This window comes from Bactrocera dorsalis, chromosome 2 (assembly GCF_023373825.1).
Source record: "Bactrocera dorsalis isolate Fly_Bdor chromosome 2, ASM2337382v1, whole genome shotgun sequence".
Lineage (NCBI taxonomy): Eukaryota > Metazoa > Arthropoda > Insecta > Diptera > Tephritidae > Bactrocera > Bactrocera dorsalis.
In genome coordinates this window covers 94,603,696-94,627,867 of record NC_064304.1, presented here as the reverse complement: position 1 = coordinate 94,627,867, position 24,172 = coordinate 94,603,696, and the positions used below count along the sequence as shown (strand labels likewise).

General features: G+C 38.7%; 1 protein-coding gene across 6 annotated transcripts in view; it reads right to left on the bottom strand.

Moving 5' to 3' along the window:
- LOC105230932 (protein roadkill) overlaps positions 1–24,172 on the bottom strand; it is a 173,701-nt gene that overhangs the window by 67,973 nt on the left and 81,556 nt on the right. The window lies entirely within an intron of this gene.

The window sequence follows — 24,172 nt, the reverse complement described above, 5'->3', positions numbered from 1 at the left end:
TCCCTTTAATTGCATTATTGAAAGTAAATAACTGTATAAAATCGCAATAAAGATTTAAATTTACGAGTATTGAAGCAGCAAGCTATGCAAAACAAAGCACAGAAAAAAATAAATAAAAATTCGCACAAAGTTTCGCTCACCTCAGCGACAATGTTCGGGCAGATGGCAAAAGGTTAACAGTTTTTTCAGCCAATGAACAGAAACAAATACCTTATGAGCAAACCGAAAACGATTAATCGAAAAAAAGATATTACAAATCCAAAATTCGAGCATTATATGCAATACAAATAAAAAGAGGATCATACCGAAGCTTTATGAGGGTTACTATCAGCATTTCGGGATTAAAAAAATATAGATTACAATCGTGGTATACCGAACATACTTTGCAGATTTGAAAGAAATTATGGTCCAGTCTTGCAATAATTTTCTTCAGGAAAAACTCTAATTTCTTTGACTGAAGCAGGCTACTAGATTAGAGCGTTAATAGTCTGTTTTTCCTTAGCAGTACCTTACTAAAGGCACAGATTTTTGTTTTAGGCAAATGGGTTCATCAGTAAGCAAAGCTTATGTCCAGTTTTGCTCGATAAATATTCTTGCCTTGGCTCTTGATCAATTATTCATCGACTATATATTCTACAAATGAAATGTATAGGCTCTTATGATCCAAACAGTCTCGAAGGAAATGAGGACTCATACTCAGAAAAGTGAAAGAAAAGGTAGACATTTAGCTAACGCCGTTAGAAATCTAGAAACTTTTAAGGTGGTGGATCATTTTCAGCTTAAAAGAATACAGAAATAGTTGTGCTTTGGAAAGAGAAAGCAACTCAGTTCTAAACTGCTACCGGCCAACATCAAAGAAGTGTTTTGCTCCTGATCCTTGGGGTGTTTTTAATTGCATGGCAAATGACTGTTCAAGGTATCATCATCAGCGTTTATCAATCTGTCATATGTGAGAAGCAGCCCTCGTATGAAAGCGATTACGCATAAATATTATTTCGGTATAATTTTCGCGTGTTTATTTTTGTTGCAATTATGTATAAGCCTTTTTTTGTACTTTTGTAATTAAGCGAAATTAGGGCGGCCCACAATAGCCGAACACGCGGTTACAGCGCAGAGCGCAGAGTTGGCTATAACGGTGTGGTGTTTGGCGGTGTATGCAAACAAATGCAAATGGCAACAGCAGAAGCCGCAACAAAACAGTCGAACGCATAAATTTGGCATTTTTTACAACAAAATTGCAGCAACAACACGCATGCGCGACATGGCGAGGCAACGAAGCAAGCGAAAAATGAAGAAAGTTGGCTTTTTTCGGAGATTTTGGGATGCGCGTTGTTGTTATTGTTCTTATTGTTGTTTTTGTTTCTGCAACGTTTATTGCCAGCAACAATGCGCGACGCGGCATTACATAAAATTTACTACGCCGCGGCGTCAGCGGCAGCGCTCACAATAATAGCGTACGCAATAAAGGAACCAACAAATACAACAGCAACCAAACAGTAAGCGTATAAAGTGGTACACACTAACAATAAGAAAAGCAATAACATACATAAATCGCCCAAGAAAATGAGCAAACGTGAAACTCGCAAACACGCAAACGCGCCGCTGCCAAAGTTCGATTTGAAACACAAACAAAAAACTGAAAAATGGAACAAAAAGTGAAAAAGAAGGAAACCCAAAATGACGTACGAATGAACAATCACTTTGGGAGCAACAGTTAACAGCAACAACAAAAAAGCGAGCATTGAATGCAATGCAATAGTGGCAAAAGACAGCGCCGACTGTTGCTTCAACCCGCTTAGCGCGGCCAGTCGCCGCCACCCCACCCAGCACCCGATGCGCAATGCCGCTCATCCAACGACCAGCCAACAAGCAGTTAACTAGCCAACCAACCAGTCGTGCCCCCTTTCGCGACAGATGTTTTGCGACCGCATGGCAGCGCCGCTCGTATCGACACAACGCACCGTTTTCGTAGCGCACGCCGCGCCAACAAAACTCACCGCCGCTGACGCTGCATTTCGGCCAGGCAACTCTCTTTTATGGCGCAGCTGCTCGCTTTAGCCTAACTGTTTAGCGGGCTGTCTGGTGTGCTCTGGTCTGGCTGGTTGTTGCTATTGTTGCAATTTATGTATATTACATAATCGCGCGGCTGCCAACAACACCGTCATCAACAACAATAATAGTTGCTTAGCCGCTTGAGTTGGCGCTGACGTTGGCGTTGTTGGCGCATTGTCGGTTTCTTCTTGGCATTATTTTCTTCGTTGTATTTCTTTAATTCTCACTTCGCACGGCTTTTTGTGTTTATCAGGTATATTTTTCTTTTTGCTGAAATTTAGTCATTTCTGTTTTTGCTTTTTAACTTGTAAATATTTTCGAAATATAATGCTTTGTTTTGCGCTACATTCGTGATGACTATTGGACGCGCTTCGGTGGCGCTTATGTCGCATGACGGCGGCGTCTGTTGGCTAAACGATACGAAATGGTTTAAAATAGTGTCAATAGTTTTCTTTTGCTTTATGTGTAAAAAAGTTCGCATAGATTGGTCATTGGTTTCCCTCAAATTATGATTGCATCACGGCGCCAGCAAAAAGCGAGACATATTAATTTCACTAAAATGGTATTTTAGAGCATAATTCTCATCCGGTTTTTATATATTTATCAGAGCACGTTCCGCATTGAGAATCCTGCAATTTTCTCTTAATAAAGCGTGTGTGTTAAGAACGAAGAGTTTATCTAAACCATTGGATGGTACAAAAGGTTTCATTCCAGGTTTTTCAAGACCAATTTAGTCCAATGGGTTTAAAGTTTTAACTCAGCAAAGCTCTTAAAACTCTGTAAAACTCGGAACTCGTTCCAAATGAACGAACATCTATAAATTAGCTAAAATTTTTCTGCCGAGGCGCTCGTGATATTTTCTATCTCATAGTCGAAACATAAAGGGTTTGTCCGGAAAGTAATAGGAATGATTTGCTTCCGCCGCGACTGTACTTCGGAGCTTGCGCGCACCTGGATTCGGTAGAGGGCGTTTCTAGCTAACGAAAAAGCGGCTGGTCAGTTGTCTCCGAGCACCCGGAGAGTCAGGACAAACATTTTCGCGCGACGTGTTTCTGTGAGTGGTGCAAGCCGAAAATGCAGCGGTTGTTAAAGTAGAGGTATGCGATTAAATTATGTGTAAACCCGGTAAATCTGCGGCAGAGACGTTTGATATGATCAAGCATAATTACCCAGATATTGCTTTAGCAAGAAGTGGTGGGTTTCGGTGGCACCTGACTTTTTTGGAGGGCGGAGAAAAGGTCGTTGATGAAGACCGTGCTGGGAGACCTGCGACTTTGATAAACACCTACAATGTAACACGACAAAAGTCCTCACTGGCGACCAGAAGTAGAGTCTTGGATCATTGAGTATGATGCCGAGAAAAAGAGACAATCTTCCGAGTTTTGAGACGACAGAAGGGATCCAAGCAACAGGCACTTCGGCTCTCAAGGCTATTCCGGAGAATGCCTTCCGTTACGCCATCAATGCTTGGACGGCAACGCTGCATCGACGCAGAAGGAGCTTATTTCGAAAGGTTTTAAAGAACTGTAACGATTGCTTCAATAAATTTTTTTAAATCCACTCAGTCATATTACTTTTCGGACAAACCCTGTATTCAAGGCTCGCCGACCACTTTAACAGCTCGAAACTATATTAATTTCTGGATCTTTGATCTCTTCTAATGCCATTTAGCTAATGATTTTATAGACAAACAATGGATCCTATTCTATACAATATTTTGAACAATTTCTAAACCCAATTCGCAGTACAACAAGTTATAGATCTAATATAAGTAAGATCCTTAAGTAGTTAAGATGAAGTTTTAAAAATCAGATGACAAGCCTTTTTATAACTCCGTATTATTCATTATCAGATCCTTTGCAGCGAATTGTAGCTCGATCACATGAAAATATAGTTGCTTTGCAAATTTTTAGTTTTAAAATTACTGCAGTTTAACAACATTTTTCCGCGAAAACATCTTAAATTTCCCACTAAATATTGTTTTGGTTTCGGTTGTTTGCTTATGACACAACATTTGGTCTTACCGACGCTGTCTGCGTTGTTGTTATGGTCTGGCATGGGCCTGGCTGGCACAGCAATCCACCAACTGTTGCCATTACAATGCAACTAAATTACGTCGCGTGTCGCCGCTGCGCTCCTTGCTTTTTGCCACAATATAACTGTTAAAACTGTCTGTATACTGCGCCATCGAATTTGGGTCAACCAAATGAGTTTTCGGCTCTAAAAGAGTGTTATTATGCTTTAGGCTGCACTTTAGGCTTCACCTAGCTCACTGTAGATTTGTCAATATGTATGTACTATGTGCTTACGGTAAGGTGTTCGCTGGGTGTGGTAATGTTATGTGAGCGCCTGAGAATGTAATCTCTGATATTTCATGCGACATTTCGAAAATATTGCAAAACCATAAACTTCAAAGTGTAAAAAAATAAACGATTAAAAGATTTTGATTGAAAGCGGCGTGAAAAGTTCAGAGTTCGTTAAGTTTCTTTATTTAGCAAAGTCACTTTATGGTTTGTGATAAATGAGAGATCTCATGGCATCGAGTTCATGTGATTCTTTCAACTAACCTTTTAAACGGATTCTTAGTGGGTGGTACCGATTGTGACTTTGTCATTTTTCAGAGTAAGTTAAGCCTTTCAGGGTCTCCGTGTTAATTTTACACCTCAGTGATTTTGACTTAGTCGGCAAATTCACAAGTCGCTTTCCAATATAGTTTATAAAAACATTAAAATGAGACATCTTCAAGATCTCTCTACTGTAATTCTGCGTAAGAAAAGTCTAATGACGTGAGGGTTCATGATTCGTATTTGTCTGACAAATTCGTTATTGGTCTGACAAATATTTCTCCTAGGTACAATACTCTGTACTTATATAGTAGATCCCTGTGTGCTTCGAAAGATTTAGAAAATTATATTAAGAGTAGTTAGGTTCAGTTAATCTTTATAGAGATCTCATTTGAACAGCTTAGAACGTCGGCTCGTTGTGGTACCTAAAACTCCTAAATACTGGCTCATAAGACATTTACAGATCGACAAATCACAAATTTGTTGAGACAGCTATGTCTTCTGGTTCGCCGAAGGTAAGTTTAACGAAATGTTCCAGTCTCAACCTTGCGAAGGCTGGACGGCTGGACAATAGAGGAAAAATATTTTAAGGTACAATCGCATGAACTCTGATCTGCCTGCACGCGAGCTCCATTGTCCCAGGGCTAGAAAGCAAGACGCCAATAGAGATCCAACTCGGTCCCGTTTTGAAGAGAGCGGAGCAAGGGTCCAACATCTGATTCGTTAATCGGCTTCGCCGTTTCCACCAGGGAACTGCATCCAAACTAGTCTTATGAAGAAGTAGCTTGATGGTATTTCTAGTGAGGACAGATACTCTTTGACTAGCTTTGAGCGCACAGTTGGCGAACTCAACTGAAAGAGGCTGCATCTTGAAGACAAGCTCCGAAGGATTTCCGTTTTACTTGGTTTAACGGCTGAGCCGGCTCTACGCGCCCAACGATGCCAAAAAAGCGATTAAGACTGAGAGGTTTGATACCGAGTTTATTTACAGATCACGGCTGATTTTTGAAAATAGCAAGGCTTTTTCTTACAACAGAGCGCCGTCAGCTCGTGAGTGGTCTCAAAACTGTAGAATTATTTTGCGCATAACCTTGATAAAGAAGAAGAAAAAGAGAATAAGGAAGTTGCTATATGAATATCTACTAGGAATACTAAGTGGAAAGGTACTCAGACTAACAGATCCCTACTTTCACAGCTGAACTGAGTGAGCCCAATCGCGAAATGCGAACTTTTTTAGATGGAGATCATATAGAAATATATATACATACATACATATGTGCGTTTGTATATCTCCAGCAATTGAATTGATGATATTATCGTCGAAAGCGGCAACACTTTCTAATAAATATGAGCCTACAGATTTCGCAAGCGTTTGCTGCTACCAAGAAAGGGACTTGCAACATATTCGACACACTTCCCATTGCATTAACCATATCTACACGCACACACAAACATGTATGTATGTAGGTACATGTGTTTTTATGTAAACAATCGTGGGCAATATGTGATTACGTGCAGACCTCAATTTTATTTTACGCGCTTACCGCTGGCACACACTCATAAACACATATACAGCCAAACATGCATACACAAACGCCTAGCAAAATCGATAAATGCGGTCGAACAAAAACAATTTCCTACTACTCCAAAAAATAACTGAAATTCGACGGTCTTTCGCATTTTTCAACAACTCACTACAAGCAACAACAACAACAACGGTACACTTTAATTGCAAACTTTTCGAAACCGCAACAAATGAGCGTAAAGCGGCGTTGCAACAACAACAGCAGTAGTAATAAAAAAATAAACAAACTTTCCACATGGCAAAACGACAGCAATAACAGCAACAACAAAAGCAAATAAATGAAAACAATGAAATATGAAGCGAAAAAATAGAAAACGAAAAGTTATGTCATCGAGAGAGAGTGGCAGCGGGTGAAAATCCAGCTATAAGCCAACTCACGAATGCGCACACACTCAAACACACCAACAGCGACGCCGACGACGACGACAACGGTGAATGCGAATATTGCCAAACCAACGAAGCAGCCGAGCAGCAAACTAACACACACACACATCCACCAACAATCAGTCAGTCAACAAGCCGAGCAGCTGCAACTCCACAACAGCAACAACCACTACAACAACTATTACAACTGATGACGACAACAAGGCAACGCTTTCGAATGTTTTTGCTTTTGTTGCCATTTAACGAAGCGAGCCGAGGGGGAATTGCCGCTGTTGGCGGGCGTTCAGGCGGTTGGTTGGTTGTGCGCGGCAATCCTAAGTGGGGCATATGGCGCTTACTAAGCGGTTTTCGGCAGCAGCTGGCCGAGTGGCGGCCGTTGGCGAGTGGCGTTGGCGCATGCGCTCTCATTATCTACCTGAATGAGGGGACAGCTGTTGTTATTGTTGTTCACCATCGAACGATTGCAGCAATAATGCGAGCCAATAACAACAACAACAACAGCAATGCAACTAGCACCAAAACAAAAACAAAAATGAGAATGCCGCAAAAGTTGGGGCGCGGCAAGGGGCAAACAGAGCGTTCGTAAGCATGCGTGAGCGTGGGTTAAAACGGTGCAAGAAATTAATGATGAAAACAGAAAGCAAAAAACCAAAAACAAAAATACAAAAACACCAAAATGAAAACGAAAAAGGTAAAAAATCGGCACAGAAAAAACGGTAGAAATCGAAAGTGAATGAATTACGGCAGCTAAAAATAAAACTTGTCGTCTGCACACACACACACACACACACGCAAGCAAGCATTTAGGCTTACCGACAAATGCATGTATAAGTGGGCTTGTATGCAGGCTAACTGCTAGAGTTTATTGTGTGCAGTTGTGTGTGTGTTTAATGGGCTCGGAGAAAACACGTTTCAAGTCACCCGATCAGCAGCAAGCAGCATGACAGTCCAACAGGCAGCTCTTGACTGTTTTCGGTTTCATTTGCAGTTAAAATTTAGTTTTTTTTTCTATTTTATGTTTTGGCTGACTAATATCGTGACGTTACATGCTGCTCGTGGAACGCAACAAAAAATAAAACGTTAAAAGGCAACAATAAAAATAAAATTTACAGTAAACAGTTATGAAACGAATTGGTGAAACAAAAAATGCGAAAAATAAATATGTATATACAAACAAAAAAAATTAAGTTAAATATATTTAAAAAAATAATAAAAAAATATTAAAAATATATAAAAATATATAAAAATAATGAAAATTAAAACTAAAATAAAAAATTAAATATTATAAAAAACGATTAAAAAATTGTATTCAAGTAAATCAAATGAGATAAATTATAAAAAAATATATATAAAAATACTAAAAAAGTTAAAAAAAAAAATAATAAAAAAAAAATATAAAATGATAAAAATATAAAAACTCATAAAAAAATTTAAGAAAAATGTATTATGGTAAAATAAATATTAAAAAATAATTTAAAAAATAGTTTAAAAAATATTATTTATTTTTAATTGAAAAAATTAGAAAATTCAAATTAGCTACAAAATCAAAAACTGAAGGACTAGTTCACATATGTATGTATGTATGTTCGAACTCTACATACCTGTCACGCTGATCATTTACATACATACATATACACTTCATAGGGTAATCGACGAAACCGACTTTTTGAGCGACTGATAAATCTTCAAGGGGTTACATAAGTTTAAAATCAAATTTATTATCTTATGAAATTTTACAACACCTCTAGTATATTTCCAAAATTTTCAAGTTGATCCGAGTATTACTTTCGGAGATACAGCCTTGAGAACTTTTTTCCAAAAATTTCAGAAATTTTTTGTTAATAGTGTATGTTTGTAACAATAAAAAATTCTAATTAAATATTTCATTATGATGATAATGATATATGACAAAAAAATTTATGAAAAAATGCTGTTTTTTACTCGAGGAAATTCATGTAACCCCTTAAAGCCCAAAACACTAAGGATATATGGGAGCTATAGGATAATATAAACCGATTTAATCTAATTTTGATACTAAATTCTACGAGAATGGCGAAAATCATTATTTTTAGTAAGTATGTAGTGAGGTCTAGATCTGGTCATGAACCAATATCACCCATTTTTGATATGAAAATGCCTGTGATTGTGTAACTATGCAAATTGCCAAAACGGGCTAAGAGAGCATTATGAGAATATTTTACGGATTTTTTTTTTATTCCAAACGGTTAGTTTCCCCACAGTCTCCTTTTTGAACTGTTGCAACAATTTCAGTTTTCTAGTTTAAAAATTTAAATTCTACGCTCAAGCACAATTTTTTCTAATATCCACAAAGTATCAAGGAGCTTGAGAAAATATGTCACCAATAAGCAAAACATTTACACAATGTTATTCTTAAAAAGAAAAAATAATAATAATACCTTATAAAAAAATCGCATTCAAAAATGCAGATAGCGTTAAATTGGAATATTATGAAATGCGCATGCGCCCAAAATGCCAAGCTTTTCAGCGCAGTACCCTCACCACTACCGCCAAGCTACCAACACGCTCCAAACTTAACACTTGGTAGCTGAAAGCCGACAGCCGCACCACTTATGGGGCAATTCGAAATCAGTCAACAAATGTTGGCCTAAATGAGTGTTCATATGCCAGTTGTATATACATACGTATGTTTGTATGCCTCCATTTGAGCGCAAGTGGGTTTGTACACAGATTAATACCGCAAACCAACGGTACGGCACACAAAACTCATTGGTTTCGCCGCAAATCAGCTGTAATAAATTTTTAGCATAATTTTTCTTCATTTTTTTCTATTATTTGTTTTTCATAAAGTCAATGCGCCTTCTCATTTTTTTCCATTTTGTAATTATTTTTGTTCAACTGTATTTATGTACGAGTCGGTTTGTTTGTCGAGCGATTTGCCGCCAGCTCATAAACTTTGGTGTTCCACATAACGGCAGCTCAGCAACAGTACGGCATTTACGAATTGACTTCACACCAACTCTGTCTAACTTCGCTAGGTACTGCATACGAGCGCATGCCGACGTGCACACACGAGCGTACGAGTGTAATCGAACATGCAAAGCTTTGTGTGCATTTCATTCGCCAAATTCGAGTGGAGTGTGGAGTGGAGTTTACGGTTATTTCGAAACTTTCAACTGATTTCATTTGCACACTCGCTTTGCTGGTGTAGTTGTTGACCGATTTTTATTTTCGATTTTTTTTTCAACTTAAAAAACAAAGAAGAAATAAATAAATCGGCCAAAAGGAAAGGTCCACACGAGCACAGATGCCGTGCATAGTAAATTTCTTGTCTATGGTCAGTAAAAAAGAAATCTTTACTTACTACACTCCAATGACACTACACAACAATGACAAATACAATATAACAAAAACAAAATCGAAAATAATAAAAATAAAAAAGAAATAATAATATAATACCCTTACAATATACGACTATAGTACTCGGTGTAATGAAAGCTCAGCGAAAAGGAGGCAAATGGAACGAACGCATATTGTGACGTCGTTAAATTGACACTTTGACAGCGAGCGGGCGAAGTGGCGGACGATTTACAATTGTAAGATTTCGTTTTTTAGTTCGTTCGGATTTTATTTAACGGTTTTTACAGATTGCAAATCGAAATCGCAATTTACCGCATTGAAAAGGTGATTTTTGAAATTTTGTACACACATACATATATAAATATTTATATAAGTATATATGTACTGAAGTCACCATCGTCCCGTTTACGAGACGCAGGTATCTGCCTGGTCTCAGGGACCCAACCCTCGGGGGCAGAGAGATAGAGATGGCTAATATGGTGAAATATCTTGGTCTCATGCTGGACTTCAGTCTTCGGTGGAAGCAGCATATTATGGTCAAAGCTACGAAGGCACTTATGATATGCAATCGGCTTGCTGGTAGATCCTGTGGCTTGTCAGGTGGTTGTACACCATGATCGTTCGACGGATTATCACATATGGAGCGGTGGCTTGGGCCGAAAGCATCGAAGCGTTCGGTAGGACTTCAACTATCTAAGCTGCAAGGACTTCACTAGAAAGTTTAAAGTTGCCCTCACCAGTAAGGCTGAGTGGAACGATTCTGCTTTAGAGCTACTGCTTAGGGACAGTACAGTCAAGTGGTACACCGATGGTTCGAAAAAGTCGGAGGGAATTGACGAAGGGGTTCGCAGGAGCACGCACAAAACTCTCCACACCTATGAGTAGTTTTCCGAGCATATTCCAAGCAGAGGTCTTTGCTATAAGTCGGTGTGTAGAGTTAAATCTCTTACGCAACTATAACAATGAACATATAGCTATACTAAGCGATAGTCCAGCGGTACTCAGAGCGCTCTCTGCGAACGAGATAAATCGCTAATGGTGCAGGAATGTAAGTGCACATTATTTTGGCGCCAGGTCACAAAGGTATAGCCGGGAGTGAAGAGGCTGATGAGCTTGCCCGCTCCGCAGCACCCACCAACATGGTAGGACCGGAAGTTTTCATCGCGATTGGTCCCCACACTATGAAGAAGCTGCTCCGCAAGCATTAAAATCTACCTACATAAGTAGATTTGTGATAGGCGCTTAGTCAACAGATAATATTCAACTAGATGAAATTTTATCACGCTTCACAAAGGATTACATTAAGCAATTTAAGTACGATTGCCCCAATATTGGGAGGATGCTTAAAACTAAACATCAACCAATGTGTACAATAAACCCGAGTTTAAGTCGTAATTTCCACCCTATATAAGCGATTGTTCATTTGTTAAGTTAGCCTTGTGGGTGAGTTTCCTTCAGACTATTTTATTACCCTCAACTTACATTCTCGGATTTTCTTTCGACCTTAACTCTGCAAAACTATGCTAATGATTTCAAGCTAATTGCACAAACCAGTTCGAAGCATGTTTTTTATGATCAGAATATGATTTTGCCAAAGAACTATCAACAAAATTAGCTCGCTTACTTGGCTTAATGGACTTAAGTTGGAACATAAAAATTTAATGACCAACTGTAAATACCGAAATAACAGTAATAAATTCAATTCAAAAGCCGCATTGAGTGATATGAGTAAGTAGGAGTAACATGAGCCAAGCGATCAGCATCGGTACCTAAGACAAGAATAGACAAAACCACGCGGATATACAACAAAAGCAAAGCTGCAAGATTACACAGGTTTACATAACTATGTTCATAAGTAATGGGGTACAATGCAATGTGTGGCTGTGGAATTCCAACAAATCACTGAATGCAACATATTTGAATATTATATTTCAGCGCAGCGATTTAAAGCGATATGTGGAACGAGTTTACGAGATTAATCACAGTAGAAATATGGATATAGGAATATGTACATATGTATGTATAAGTGTTCATAGTTATAGCCGGTCAAAGAAATGCATTTAAAATAAGAATACGGCGAAATTGCCGCACAGTGGAGGCGAAGTCAATGCGTCTGTGCGGCACTTTTTATAGTTATATTTGTGGAGTGTTGGAAAGCGTTGCAAGAATGGCATGAGTCAAGCGGTAACTATCAAACGGCAGTATAAAATATCTACGTAACGGAACGATTACAAGAATTTCACCGGCATGCAATAGAATACCCAAGAAATAGCGGAGAAATATCAAATGTTGCACGCTGCGTTGAGACGGACAACTATCAACGGTTGCTTGAAGACTTCAAAGGGTTTGTTGTTGTAATTGAAATATGCGGTAGAAATTGTCCTTCTGTATGAAATGTATAAAAAATTTACGAATATTATAAAAATTTAGAGTCACATTTACATAGATCCATTTATATCAGAGCACTAAAAATAAGAGTCTTAGGTTATTACTTCTTATCGCAGTTGAACACAACGCGCGCCGGTTTTATAGATGAACCTCCGCATTGAAAACAAAAAACAAATCAAAAGGGCTAAATATGACAGATGGGGAATGTTTTAGAACCTAAAATCGCCTGTGAATTTCTGGCATTATTAACACTTGGAGGATGCTATCGCAATGGAATAAGTCCAATATTTTCGATTCTCACAATATACAATATTATAGACGTAATTAAAAAAATAATATACTCCGGAAATACCTGGTCCCTCTTTGTACGTCGATCTAAGGTCCGATGAGAATTAATCTGCGACAGCCAAGAACCCAATCATCTTTCGAATTAATTTTCAACTGGAACCATTATATTTGTACTACGGTGGCAAGGAGAATATCCATTCACGAAATAACAGATTAATCCCGAAATAATATGTTGAACTGGTTGCAGACCGGATTGGCTATGACAAATATATCAAGGAAACCGAAGAAACATAAGGAAAAGCTCCGGCAAACAAACCATGAGAGCCAAAGAAACAGTAAGATAAATAACAGTGACCACCATTACAATGTATAAAGCAAGCCCAGGAACCAGACGAACCAACCTTTAAAGGACATAAGCCTATAGCCTGATGATAGAAAATCAGTTCTAAAATCGTTGAAACTGAGAATTTTTCTAACTGAATACTTATCCTCTCTTATCAAGCTTCTGAACTATATGGTAGACCAAAGTTAAGTTTAAATAGAAAGTGATTAAAACGTGTAAAATGAGGATATAAAATCTAAAGCCAAGGTTTGAGTTACTTTCTAGAAAAAAATATAATTAAATTAATTTAATTTAAGTAGCTGCCCATCCGAGATCGTAATTGCAAACTTTCGTGCCGTAAAAAAGCTCAAAAGCTTTTCAGCCGAGACCCGAATGGTAAAATTTTGTGCTGTAGAAAAGCTCAACAGCAGTTCAGAAGTTCCGCAAAGCATCCAATAAAAGGAGTTTGTGGAGTCTTTATAAATAAAAAAAAGGTTTTCTAGTTGCTAAATTCCACAGAGGACTTGATCTAAGGAAAAATTTTATTACGCTGACGGAAAAAAGCCGTAAGCTAGCCGGAAAAGACTAGAAACCATTTTTAAGGCGTATAAAAAAATTAAATATGTATATGTATGTATAAATATATTGAAGTGATTGAGGTCACTTGAGTCCTTGTTATACTCCAGTTAATTAAAAGGCCAATTGATTTGATATCCACAGATCCGAGTTCAACTATTTGATATAAATTTGTTGTTGATTTGTCGTGAGGTAGCCCGAAGATTATTCATTCAACTGCACAACTTTCGACAGCGACGACTTTCATAAACAAACAACAGCAACAAGAAGAGGTGGACAAAAATTATTGCGGAGAAAATACACATTTAAAAATGAAATATTGAAAAGCGAGAAGCGAAAACGTCTTCGATCAAAATGCAAAACCAACAACAACAAAAAAAAGGAAAGCAGGAAAAGCATTTGCTTACTCGAATTGCCAAAGAAAAATGGAAATGCACAGCTCCTCGCCACGTTGGATAAATGAAATGAAAGTGAATGTGCGCACACACAGCGGAACAGACACACACGCATGCGCATGCGCACCATTTCACATTTTTTCTTCGCTTTTAGTCATTTCATTTGGTTGGCCGACTGTCGTGTTATGTCGCTTATGATTATTGCCTTCATTGGCTTAATGATTATTGCTTGTTTATTGTTGGGGGCGCGGGCGCGTATGTGCGCTTTTTACAGAGCTATAAATGCAAAATTTTCACCAAATGTATGGGCGTTCGCACGCACACAGACACATCAGCACATGCATGACAGGTCGAATTGCAGCCAACAGATCATTGCAGCAATTTGTGGCATCAATTTGGCGTTGGTAAACCACTTGCGGAGTGTTGGGAAATATTTATGCGGCGTTAAAATAATTGTTGGAAGAGGAAAGATTGGCAATTTAATAATAAATATTATGTGATTAGCGAATTTAATATTTCAGTTATAATTAATTTTTTTTAAATTTAAAATAAATAAATTAAATTAAATAAAATTTTTTTTTTAGAATTTTTGAGATTGCCTTTAGCTCAAGAAAATTAAAAATTTTACCGCCTCTTTCTATTTATTTTGTTATAATAAATACTATTACTTATAATGAGTCAAATTTGGTTTCAAACCGTTTATCTATCATGAAGAAAATAATATTAAGAAGCATAATTTTAGGCGGGCAAAGTTATAGCTATTTTCATTAGTTCATCAGTTATCTCTCTTACTGTAGATTAGGGAGTTTGCCCCGCAAATTCAGATTAAATTCCGGATCAACCATAATTATTCTACTATTTAACCTAGACCGTTGGACCAAGATCATTATGTAACACATCTCCAGTTTTTTCGTTTTTCATCCATAGTCTTCACAGGATCTGGAAATAAATCATCTAGGAACTTTTTCCAACTATCATACTTTTAGTCAGAAAAATCGGGTCGAACATTATTTACAAATTTTCCAGTGATGTCTGTGAAACTTTTAGAGACTAAGTAGACTTTTGATAGGTACTCTTGGAAAGTAAAATATATGAAAAATCGGCATGCAAAGCTGAAAAGGGAAGAATTAGACAACCGTGCTTATAGAAAGATGTCATTAAAGGCGGATCTACGAGTTTCTTAAAATACACGAGCCACCTTGAGCATTTTCATATGTATGTACATATGTACGTATATCACCTCCACTTACCACATAAAACACAACAAAGCGCAAACTTTCATATCGCTAATCTAAAAACTTCCATAATTGCATTGCAGTATGGCAAACAATATTGGATCAATACCAAAGCACGTAATAACACTCTTTTACGCAAACACTTAACCACGTCAAGGTCAAATTTAAATATCCTGTCAAACGCACGAGCGACGCTATTCTGTCACAATTCATAAATAATAAAAGAAGGAAATAAATAACAAAAAACCAAACACAGAGTCGTAGAAATTCTCAACACAAATACTGACAGCAAAGCTTACAAAGTTTTTTTCCCTGACACACGACGCAATTGACACGTGAAAGCCTGTGTAAGTCAGAGTGTGTGATGTAGTATACTTTTAGGAGGTGAACAGCCTTGTGTAACGCTAACGCCGCGTACGACCTTGAGAAGTTTTTCGTGTGCTGCCACATTGAAGTGGCAAAGCTACGCATTTTGCGCTTTGTAAGCCGTCATTTGGATTTTCTCTTGGTGAAGAATTGTATATTGCGCGACAACTTATATACAATAAATGCTACTGGCTTAATTAACCTTGACGGTGTCATGTCGAACTTATATACAAGGTGTGCTGTGTTCACAGCTTCTAGGAAAGAACATTTATCGACGCGACAGGAAATATGAAGTGTGAAGGAACCTTTTGGAAATTACGAGCTTAGGTTTTGCTATAAGAGGTCTTGCAGGTTGACGAAGAGAAGTTTGGCATAACCTAAACGCTAGTGTCATACTTCAAAACCACACCTCCTTAGACTTTCAATTTTGCGGTACTTTTTCTTGCGTCTCTTTTGAGCTCACTCTTACCATTTTCAATTAACGTCTGCCGGGTGTGGTAAACAATTTTGCACCTGTTGTTATTGGCTGGCATAGCGAATTTTTCACGTAATTATTTTTATTGGCAAAGTACTTTAAACCTTTTTCGATTTTTTTCCTGTCGGTTCAATTTGATTTCTATTTTTCCCGGCCAGTTCCAATCTGCGCAGCAAAAACATTGACGTATGTATACCTTGAAACTTGTGCTCAAGGTTAACGCGACGGCTGGCAAGCAAACGAGCGACTGAACCTGCTACGTACCTAAGTACTTATGTATGTATGTGAGATGTGTAAACGTATGTCGCGGACAGCGCATGCAAACGGACGGCTGTCGGTCCGTGTGACTGACTAGTAGCTGATGGGCCGGGTTGGTGGGTATGTTGGCCGGCTGATGTGCAGGTTTGCGAGCTTGCTTAACTTGGCTTTCAGGTTGCGCATTATTATTGTCGCATTTGCTGGTGTTGTGTTTGCGCTTCAAGTTCTTGTTGTTGTTGTCGGCATTATTATTAAAGCTGTCATTATTTCGCTGTTGTGCTCGTCATTCGCCGTTGCTTGCCAGCTCGTTGCTACATTTTTTTCGTTTAGTGACGTATCTCTACCACCTGCTCGACGGAATAGCTTTGGTATTGATTTCCTATTCACCTGTTCGCCGTCAGTTCGCTGCCAACTCGCTCTATTTACACCATCTACGACGACGGCGCTACGCCGATTTGGTGTGCTCGTCTGGCTTACTATTGATCTTCTGCCGGCTGGGTATGTCAGGTGCCACAACTGTCTCGTGTTGCGGCATGTGCTTCGTCGTTGTTTTGGCTCTTGGCTGCCGTGTGCTAAGTACCTTACCCATCGCGTGTTATTCGTCAAGCTGCTGCGGCTTTGGTATACTGCGAGTGTTTTGTTTTTCATTTTTATTTTTCGTTACAATTATCGACAGCTAACATTTTCTTAGGCTGTTTTCGTAACTTAAGCGCTATTTTGTTTTTCAATGAATTTGCGTCAAATATGACAGCTAAATTGACACCTCATTGCTCCAACATACTGCGTTGTCTATGATTTTACAAATAGGTACTGCGTCTAGCAAGCTACTACTTCTCACTGCCAGATGAAATTTAGCCCTTCGGCATTGCTTAAGAACCGAAGTCTCAAGGATAGCTCGATTCTTCTTCTTCTTTATTTGCGTAGACATCGCTTACGCGGTTTCCACCGGCCGAGTCTACAGCAGCCCGCCAGCCCTTCTTCCTTTACAGATGCCAAGCGAAGCCAGATCCTTCTACACCTGATCTCTTCCTCTGCTTCCACCAGCGTGTACAGCGTAGAATACTTTCAGAGCTGGAATATTTTCTTCAATGCGGACAACATGACCTGGCCACCGTAGGCGCTGTCTCTTATTTCGCAGAACTTTGTTAATGTCGTCGTATATCGTGATATTCGCCGTTGCCAAAACGCTGAGGACCATAAATCTTTCGCAAAACCTTTTCTCGAAAACTCGTAACGTCAACTCATCGGATGTTGTCATCAGATATTGGCTCTGAACCATATAGCAGGATGAGAATAATGAGTGACTTATAGAGTTTTGACTTTACTTGTCGAGAGAGAACTTTACTTCTACTACCTACTCAGTCCGAAGTAGCACCTGTTGGCAAGAGTAATTCTGCGTTGGATTTTGAGACTGGCGCACAACCTTGGGTAGGGATGGTTTTCCTTCTCTCTATAGTTCGCCTTCAAACGGATATTCTTTGACATCTTTCGATCTATTTCACTAATCTTACCAACCACATAAGGGTATGTCGCTATAATCACACTAGGAGTTAGTTCTACCAAACTAAACTCTAACACTATCCATGCTATTTGGGATTTATAGATTTAAATCTGACTTTAGAAAGCTGACAGATCACAAATGTTGAAGCAGTCTAGAATAAGGCGAGGTGGTATCATTTCTGTACTTCTTTCCTAACGGGTTCCAACTTTTTAGCCTTATGTAGATCAGTCAAGAGAATGTTAGCTACGAAAGAAGACGCTAAATAGTTATCGCGAGTTACTTACAACCAATATTTTTGAGTTCACATATTTTCTGTTAGAAAAGGCTAAGCTCGTTGCAATTCTTGACTGGTAGACTAGCTTTTGATTGATAGAGATTGTCGAACATTTTCGACAGCTGCCTGCTCCGATTGCACCAAGCGTGACAGTTTGCTTTAGTTCTTGAATCATATACGGGCGGCCCTTCCGTCTTTCAGTATATCTTGTCGTTTAATGGGTTGAATCACAATTAAGCATAATCTATATTTGTATGACTAATTATGGTGTGCAAGCAGAGAACTGAGGACATTTGATAATTTTTTCCATTGACTCGCAAACTTAAAACCTTGTTTTGCTAGATATTTTTGTTTAATTATTACAATCTTTAAATGTCCAAACGATGATAAAGTTAATATGACAAGGTCTTGCTATTTTCGTACCAAGCGCGATAAAAAAAACTCAGCTAGCCGCACTATCTAGATAATATTTGTTTTTGTACAACTACACTCCATCATCTGAGTGGCAAAAGATTACTACGGCATTACCATGAACTAAAATAACAACAACAACCACAAAAACATTGAACGCAATAATTTTGTCGCAGTCATGTCTGTATGTATATACATATGTTTGTATGTGCATAGATAAAGTTATGTATGCAAATATGTAAATATTTGTTATTGTTATTGTACAACAATATTTCATGGCTGATATTCTGATTACTTAACGCTGAAGTACATTGGCATTATGGCACGTATACGTCATGGTTGGCCAGCTGGCGCATGCTCATCGTGCCGTTTAGCGATACGATTAGACATGCGCGTTGGTATGTGAATTTTTATGTAAGCATGTATGTACATATGTGAGAGTATGTGTGTGCAGCAGAAAAGCTCTCATGTCGCTTACTATTTGATATTTTGCGGCTGAAACGTCCCCCAATTGGTGTCTGATAACGGTTTACGGAAACAGCAGAGCACACACACACACATGTATACATATACATATGTATGTATGAATATAGCGTGCTGCGGCATTGATTTAAAAGTAAAAACTATTAACAGATCGTTGGACAAATTGACGTGTCGTTGGTGTGAAGCACGTCGTTTGCACTGATAGTAATACCGTAATCACACATACATACATATGTACGTAGGTAATTATAAATTTATACATAAGTACTATAAGTATTTATTAAAATATATGGAGCGATTGCAATCGAGCAAATAGTTATGTATGTATATATTATTATTATGACTTTTTTCAACGGCAATGACACATTCAGAGTCAACCTCGAAGCGGCGATGCCTGGGTGACGGTCTGCGAGTACCTACTAGTATATGAGTGTGAGAGTATGAGAGCTTCAATATATTATTGCTGATATATGTATATAAATATTCACATGATAGAAACAGCTTACGGTAAAACCATGACTGCCAATTTAGTGCTTGACTTTGCTGCTTTACGTAATCTGCGTTGCCGACAAGCTTGAAAGATGAGGACAACTCAGAGTATAATACGTATGACTACGGAAAGCGCTCTAATGATTCTGCCGTATTTAGCTCTCAAGTGGTGGAAGAAATGAAGCTTAACAATCTGTTTAATTTACCCATTACTACTACTTCAATGAGTACTTAATAGGTATCGCGGTCTCCGAACTTTGATAAAACACTGACCGCTTGCATGAGTGTTTAATATGAAAACGTGCCCGCAATGTGTTTGTACAATTCAGTCCATTTCCAAATGTAAATACATACATATACATATATAATTACTTAAAAAAAAATCAAGGAAATATATAACATACATTTTCGATAAAATAACTTTTTTTTATTCAACAAAGTTCCCCTTGAGGGTTGTACACTCATTATAGCGACACTCCAACTTTTCAATATAATTTGTGCTTTGCTTCAACATAGGCCTCAGTATGGGCGATCATTTCTTCCCAGCGAAAATTCTTTTGAGCTTTGAGAACGGGAAACTGCCGCTGGGGGCCAGATCTGGAGAATCCGTTGAATATGGAAGCAATTCGAAACCCAATTCATGGATTTTCGCCATCGTTTGCACTGACTTGTAACACGGTGCATTATCTTGGTGAAACAGCATTTTTTCTTCAAATTCGGAAATTTTTCTGCGATTTCGTCCTTTAAACGGTCAAATAACACTTTTGTCTTTGGAGCGTATTCATCATGTGCATCCGAGTGGACGCCTGTCCATTGGTCTTCTGAGTGAAATCCATGATTCATTCATGTTTTGAGCGTACACTGCGCTCACTGTCTGCGGTGCTCATTTCAACACGTCTAAACTTAACATAACATGTCTACGATGATTGATTTTCCTGCGACAGTGCCCGGAAACTCGATATACATAATTCACAAACTAATAATGATGATGACGTGAAGGTTAGGCGGCTCTTGAACTGGTACTAAACCTGCCACCTATAGATCTTTTCGCTGAAAACTGCGCAGCAAAATCGGCGGGACAAATACTGGCTGCTGAAAAATTTACATATAGAACACTTGGGCATAGCTCGGTGGATAATGGCGATTGGGCAAACACCGCCTATATGGCACTACTTTTGAGAAGGTTGAAAGTAAACATAGAAAAAGATTCCTGGGGTAAAGTTTGTTAGCTATGCGCAAGAGCTTTAAACATCTATGCGGGAATATACTGCCCTGTCCGTAGACAGCCAAGCAGCAATCGAGGCAGTAACCTCGTATTGCATATCGGCCAGAAGTGTTTGGGGAAGCCTGGCATCCTAAACGATGACTATTCCTCTTGGACTTAACAAGTGAGCCGCATCTGGTATCACAAACGACCAATATGGTCTATGCGTGGCTTATTGAGCTACCAGATTAATTTAACCTAACCTCTGAAGGACTATCTAAACATCATATGGATTTAATTCTAGTAGCGCCTTCAATGTGTCATGAGACTTTTCAATTGAACTGTTACTACGGAACCAGAATCGAAGTTTATTTTAGAAATATTTTCTACGTTTGGCACGTGTTCGTCATCTATTCTATTGTATAGTAGCTGAAAGGATGACGAATGTCAATATTTACTTATTAAAGACGTGGAATCTTATAAACAATGGTATGAGACAGCGCTCTGACAACATCGACGAAGCTCAGCGAACTGAGAACCTGGAATTCCTTTAGCCAATATCGAAAGAATTTTATTCGAAGATCAGACTTCTTTAAAATTAATTTTTTGTGTTAAAAGTTTGCTACACTTTTATGTATCGTATATGCTGATATGTATGTATATATATTTGCGTGTCACGTAGCGAAGAGTCAAGCACTCTTATTGTTAATGTCGAACGTTAAAGAAAACATTATTACGCCCATTACCACACATTTTCTACTACGTGAGTATTTTGAAAAATCACCAAATAATCAGTTTATATGCGACGAATGTGACAAGACGTCGTTAGCTGTTGCTATTGTTGTTCATTTTTTATAAAGTATCGCACAATTCCGAACGTGACGAATGACAGGAGCATATATAACGCTTATTTATGCATATTGGCAATGTCAGAGACGACCGACGCCAGTTGGCGGCAAGCAGACAAAGCTGCGTTGCAAGAATGGTATTTGCAACATTTCACAGTGTTGCACGTTGCTGTGATAATGGCGTTGCTAATGAGTGTGGGTGGTAGTGAGTGCATTGAGGTTAGAAAAATCTATTATTTCTATGCAGTTGAAGTAAAAGTTTGTGTGAAAATCTATTTTGTAATTTCACCGATAGGTGATGCTACTATAGAGAGACTTCTAAAAAGCTATTTAATACAAATACTTAATTCATACCGAATTTTGCGAAAATCTTTAAATCAAATAAATAGGAATATTTTTCAATGCTTGGAATCTCGCTGGCAGCGCTGCATCGACGCAGAATAAGCCTATGTTGAAAGTTTGGAAAAAATTGGTTTAATATTTTTTTTTTAATCGACTCAGTCCTAATACTTTCCCGAAAAATCCTGTAAGCACACAAAATTATGGAAGTGGCTACAACATATCCGGCAGTGAACATGACAGCCTCGTTGCCACTTCTCAAATTGGGCCCGATAAAAAAAACCATATACAATTGTAATAAAGAAAATTATTATACCAAAAACAAAAAGCGGAAAAAATTTCACAGACAATTAATCCATTAGTAGTAAACGGTAAAATACAAACTCAAAAAATAAGCATTACCGGCTAATAGACATACGCACATCCATACATATGTATATGTATGTATATAACTATGTTTGCATATCATGAATGCTTTCGAGTGCTCACTCAAGTGGCCCCCGGTAGCGCCTCGAGACGTTTCACTGCTGCCTCTGTTGCTTTTTAATAATTTCGGAAATTTCGAAAATTTCGAAACTGGACAACAGCAAACACCAGCAACAATTATGCACGAAAAATGCGTACAAATTTGTGGCAATCGGCGTTTTGAAATTTTCCAAACGAGTACGACAGCCGACGCGTGGCAGGCGGCGTGAACCCACACTACAACAACGTGTTGTTGTTGGCCCTTAGAAATGGATTACCTCAAGGCGCGAGAAAAGTGGATATAAAAAGAAACTTTGAGATTTGTGCATTATACAATAGCAACAACAACAACAAACACATGCAAAGTCAACTCAGAGAAGCTGCAAAACTATCGCCACAGTCGCCGCCCATATTGTTGTTGTTGTCAATGCTGTTTGGTGTCGGAAGAAAGTTGCCATCATCTACAACAATTCATGCTGTGTGTTGTTGTTGCGTTTAATAGCGCGGCGTTTGGTGAATGTGTAGCGTTATGTAAAATCTTCGATGTGTAAAGAGCGCTTTTGAAAAGGAGAAAACGTTCGAAGATTTGTGATTGGCGGCGATCATGAAGTGCAAACGAAAATTCACAGTGAAATTAAATCAATATGCAAATGTACATACATACACACATACATATATGTATGACGATACATTCAGTGACACTTAAAGTATAGAAAGCCAAAGGAAGTAGAAGTAATGGTTTAACCACGCTGCAATCAATCAGCATGTGTCGCGGCTTGCTGCATGCGGATGCGCCTGTCCGGTTGCAGGTGGTGACACGTTTTGCAACAATGTCAACGTTTTTCAACACGAGCCTCTTCGCCAGTTCTCACGTGCAATGCAGCCGCATGCGCACTCACACTCACCCACACTTATACGTTGATGCCCTGCAAGTACGTGGATGTAAAAACCGATGTACCGCTGTGAGGCAGAACTGCATATTTATGTACTGTTATTCATTCACGTCCGGCAAGGGTTGCACTATAAGTGTGTTGTTTGACGCCTCTCCCATTAAACTCAACAGCGGCTTACCAAAAGATCTATCTTAATCTTTTTTTGCTGGGTTGGGACCAGCCACGTAAAAAACGCCCGTCACGAAAACAGTCTCGGGCGACAGAATTCTTACCAACAGGTGCTACTTCGGATTGAGTAGGCAATTGAGAAATAAAGTCCTCTTTCGAGGAACAAAAACCAAACTCCATAAGTCTCTCATTATTTCCGTCTTGCTATATGGTACAGAGGCAAGGACGATGACAACATCTGATGAGTCGACGTTACGAGTTATCGAGAGAAAGATTCTGCGGAAGAATTTTGGTCCTTTGTGCTTTGGCCACGGCGAATATCGCATTCGATAGATATGAGGCTTATCCCACGGTAGTTGGCGCAGATTGTGAGGTCTCCCTTTTTGTGGATTGGGCAAAGTATACTTAAATTCCAATAGTTGGGCATGTTTTCGTCTTACCATATTTTACAAATAAGCTGATGCATGCTTTTTATCAGTTCTTCGCCGCCGTGTTTGAATACCTCGCCCGTCAAGCCATCGCCCCCACCGCTTTGTTGTTCTTCAGACGAGTAATTGCTATTCGAACTTTTTCATGGTCGGGCAATGGAACGTCTTAACGTCATCGTTTGGGGAATCGGGCTCGCCTTCTGCTGGTGGTATGCTTTCACTGCCATTCAGCAGGCTGGCGAAGTGTTCCCCCTCCCATAATTTTAGTATACTTTGGACATTGGTTACTAGATCACCTCTGGGGGTTCTACAAGAGTATGCTCCGGTCTTGAAACCTTCTGTTAGTCGCCGCATTTTTTTTTGTATAATTTTCGAGTGTTTTCGAACTGGCCGAGAGGAGCTTATTAAGTTCTTCATACTCACGCATTTCTCTCTTTGTTTG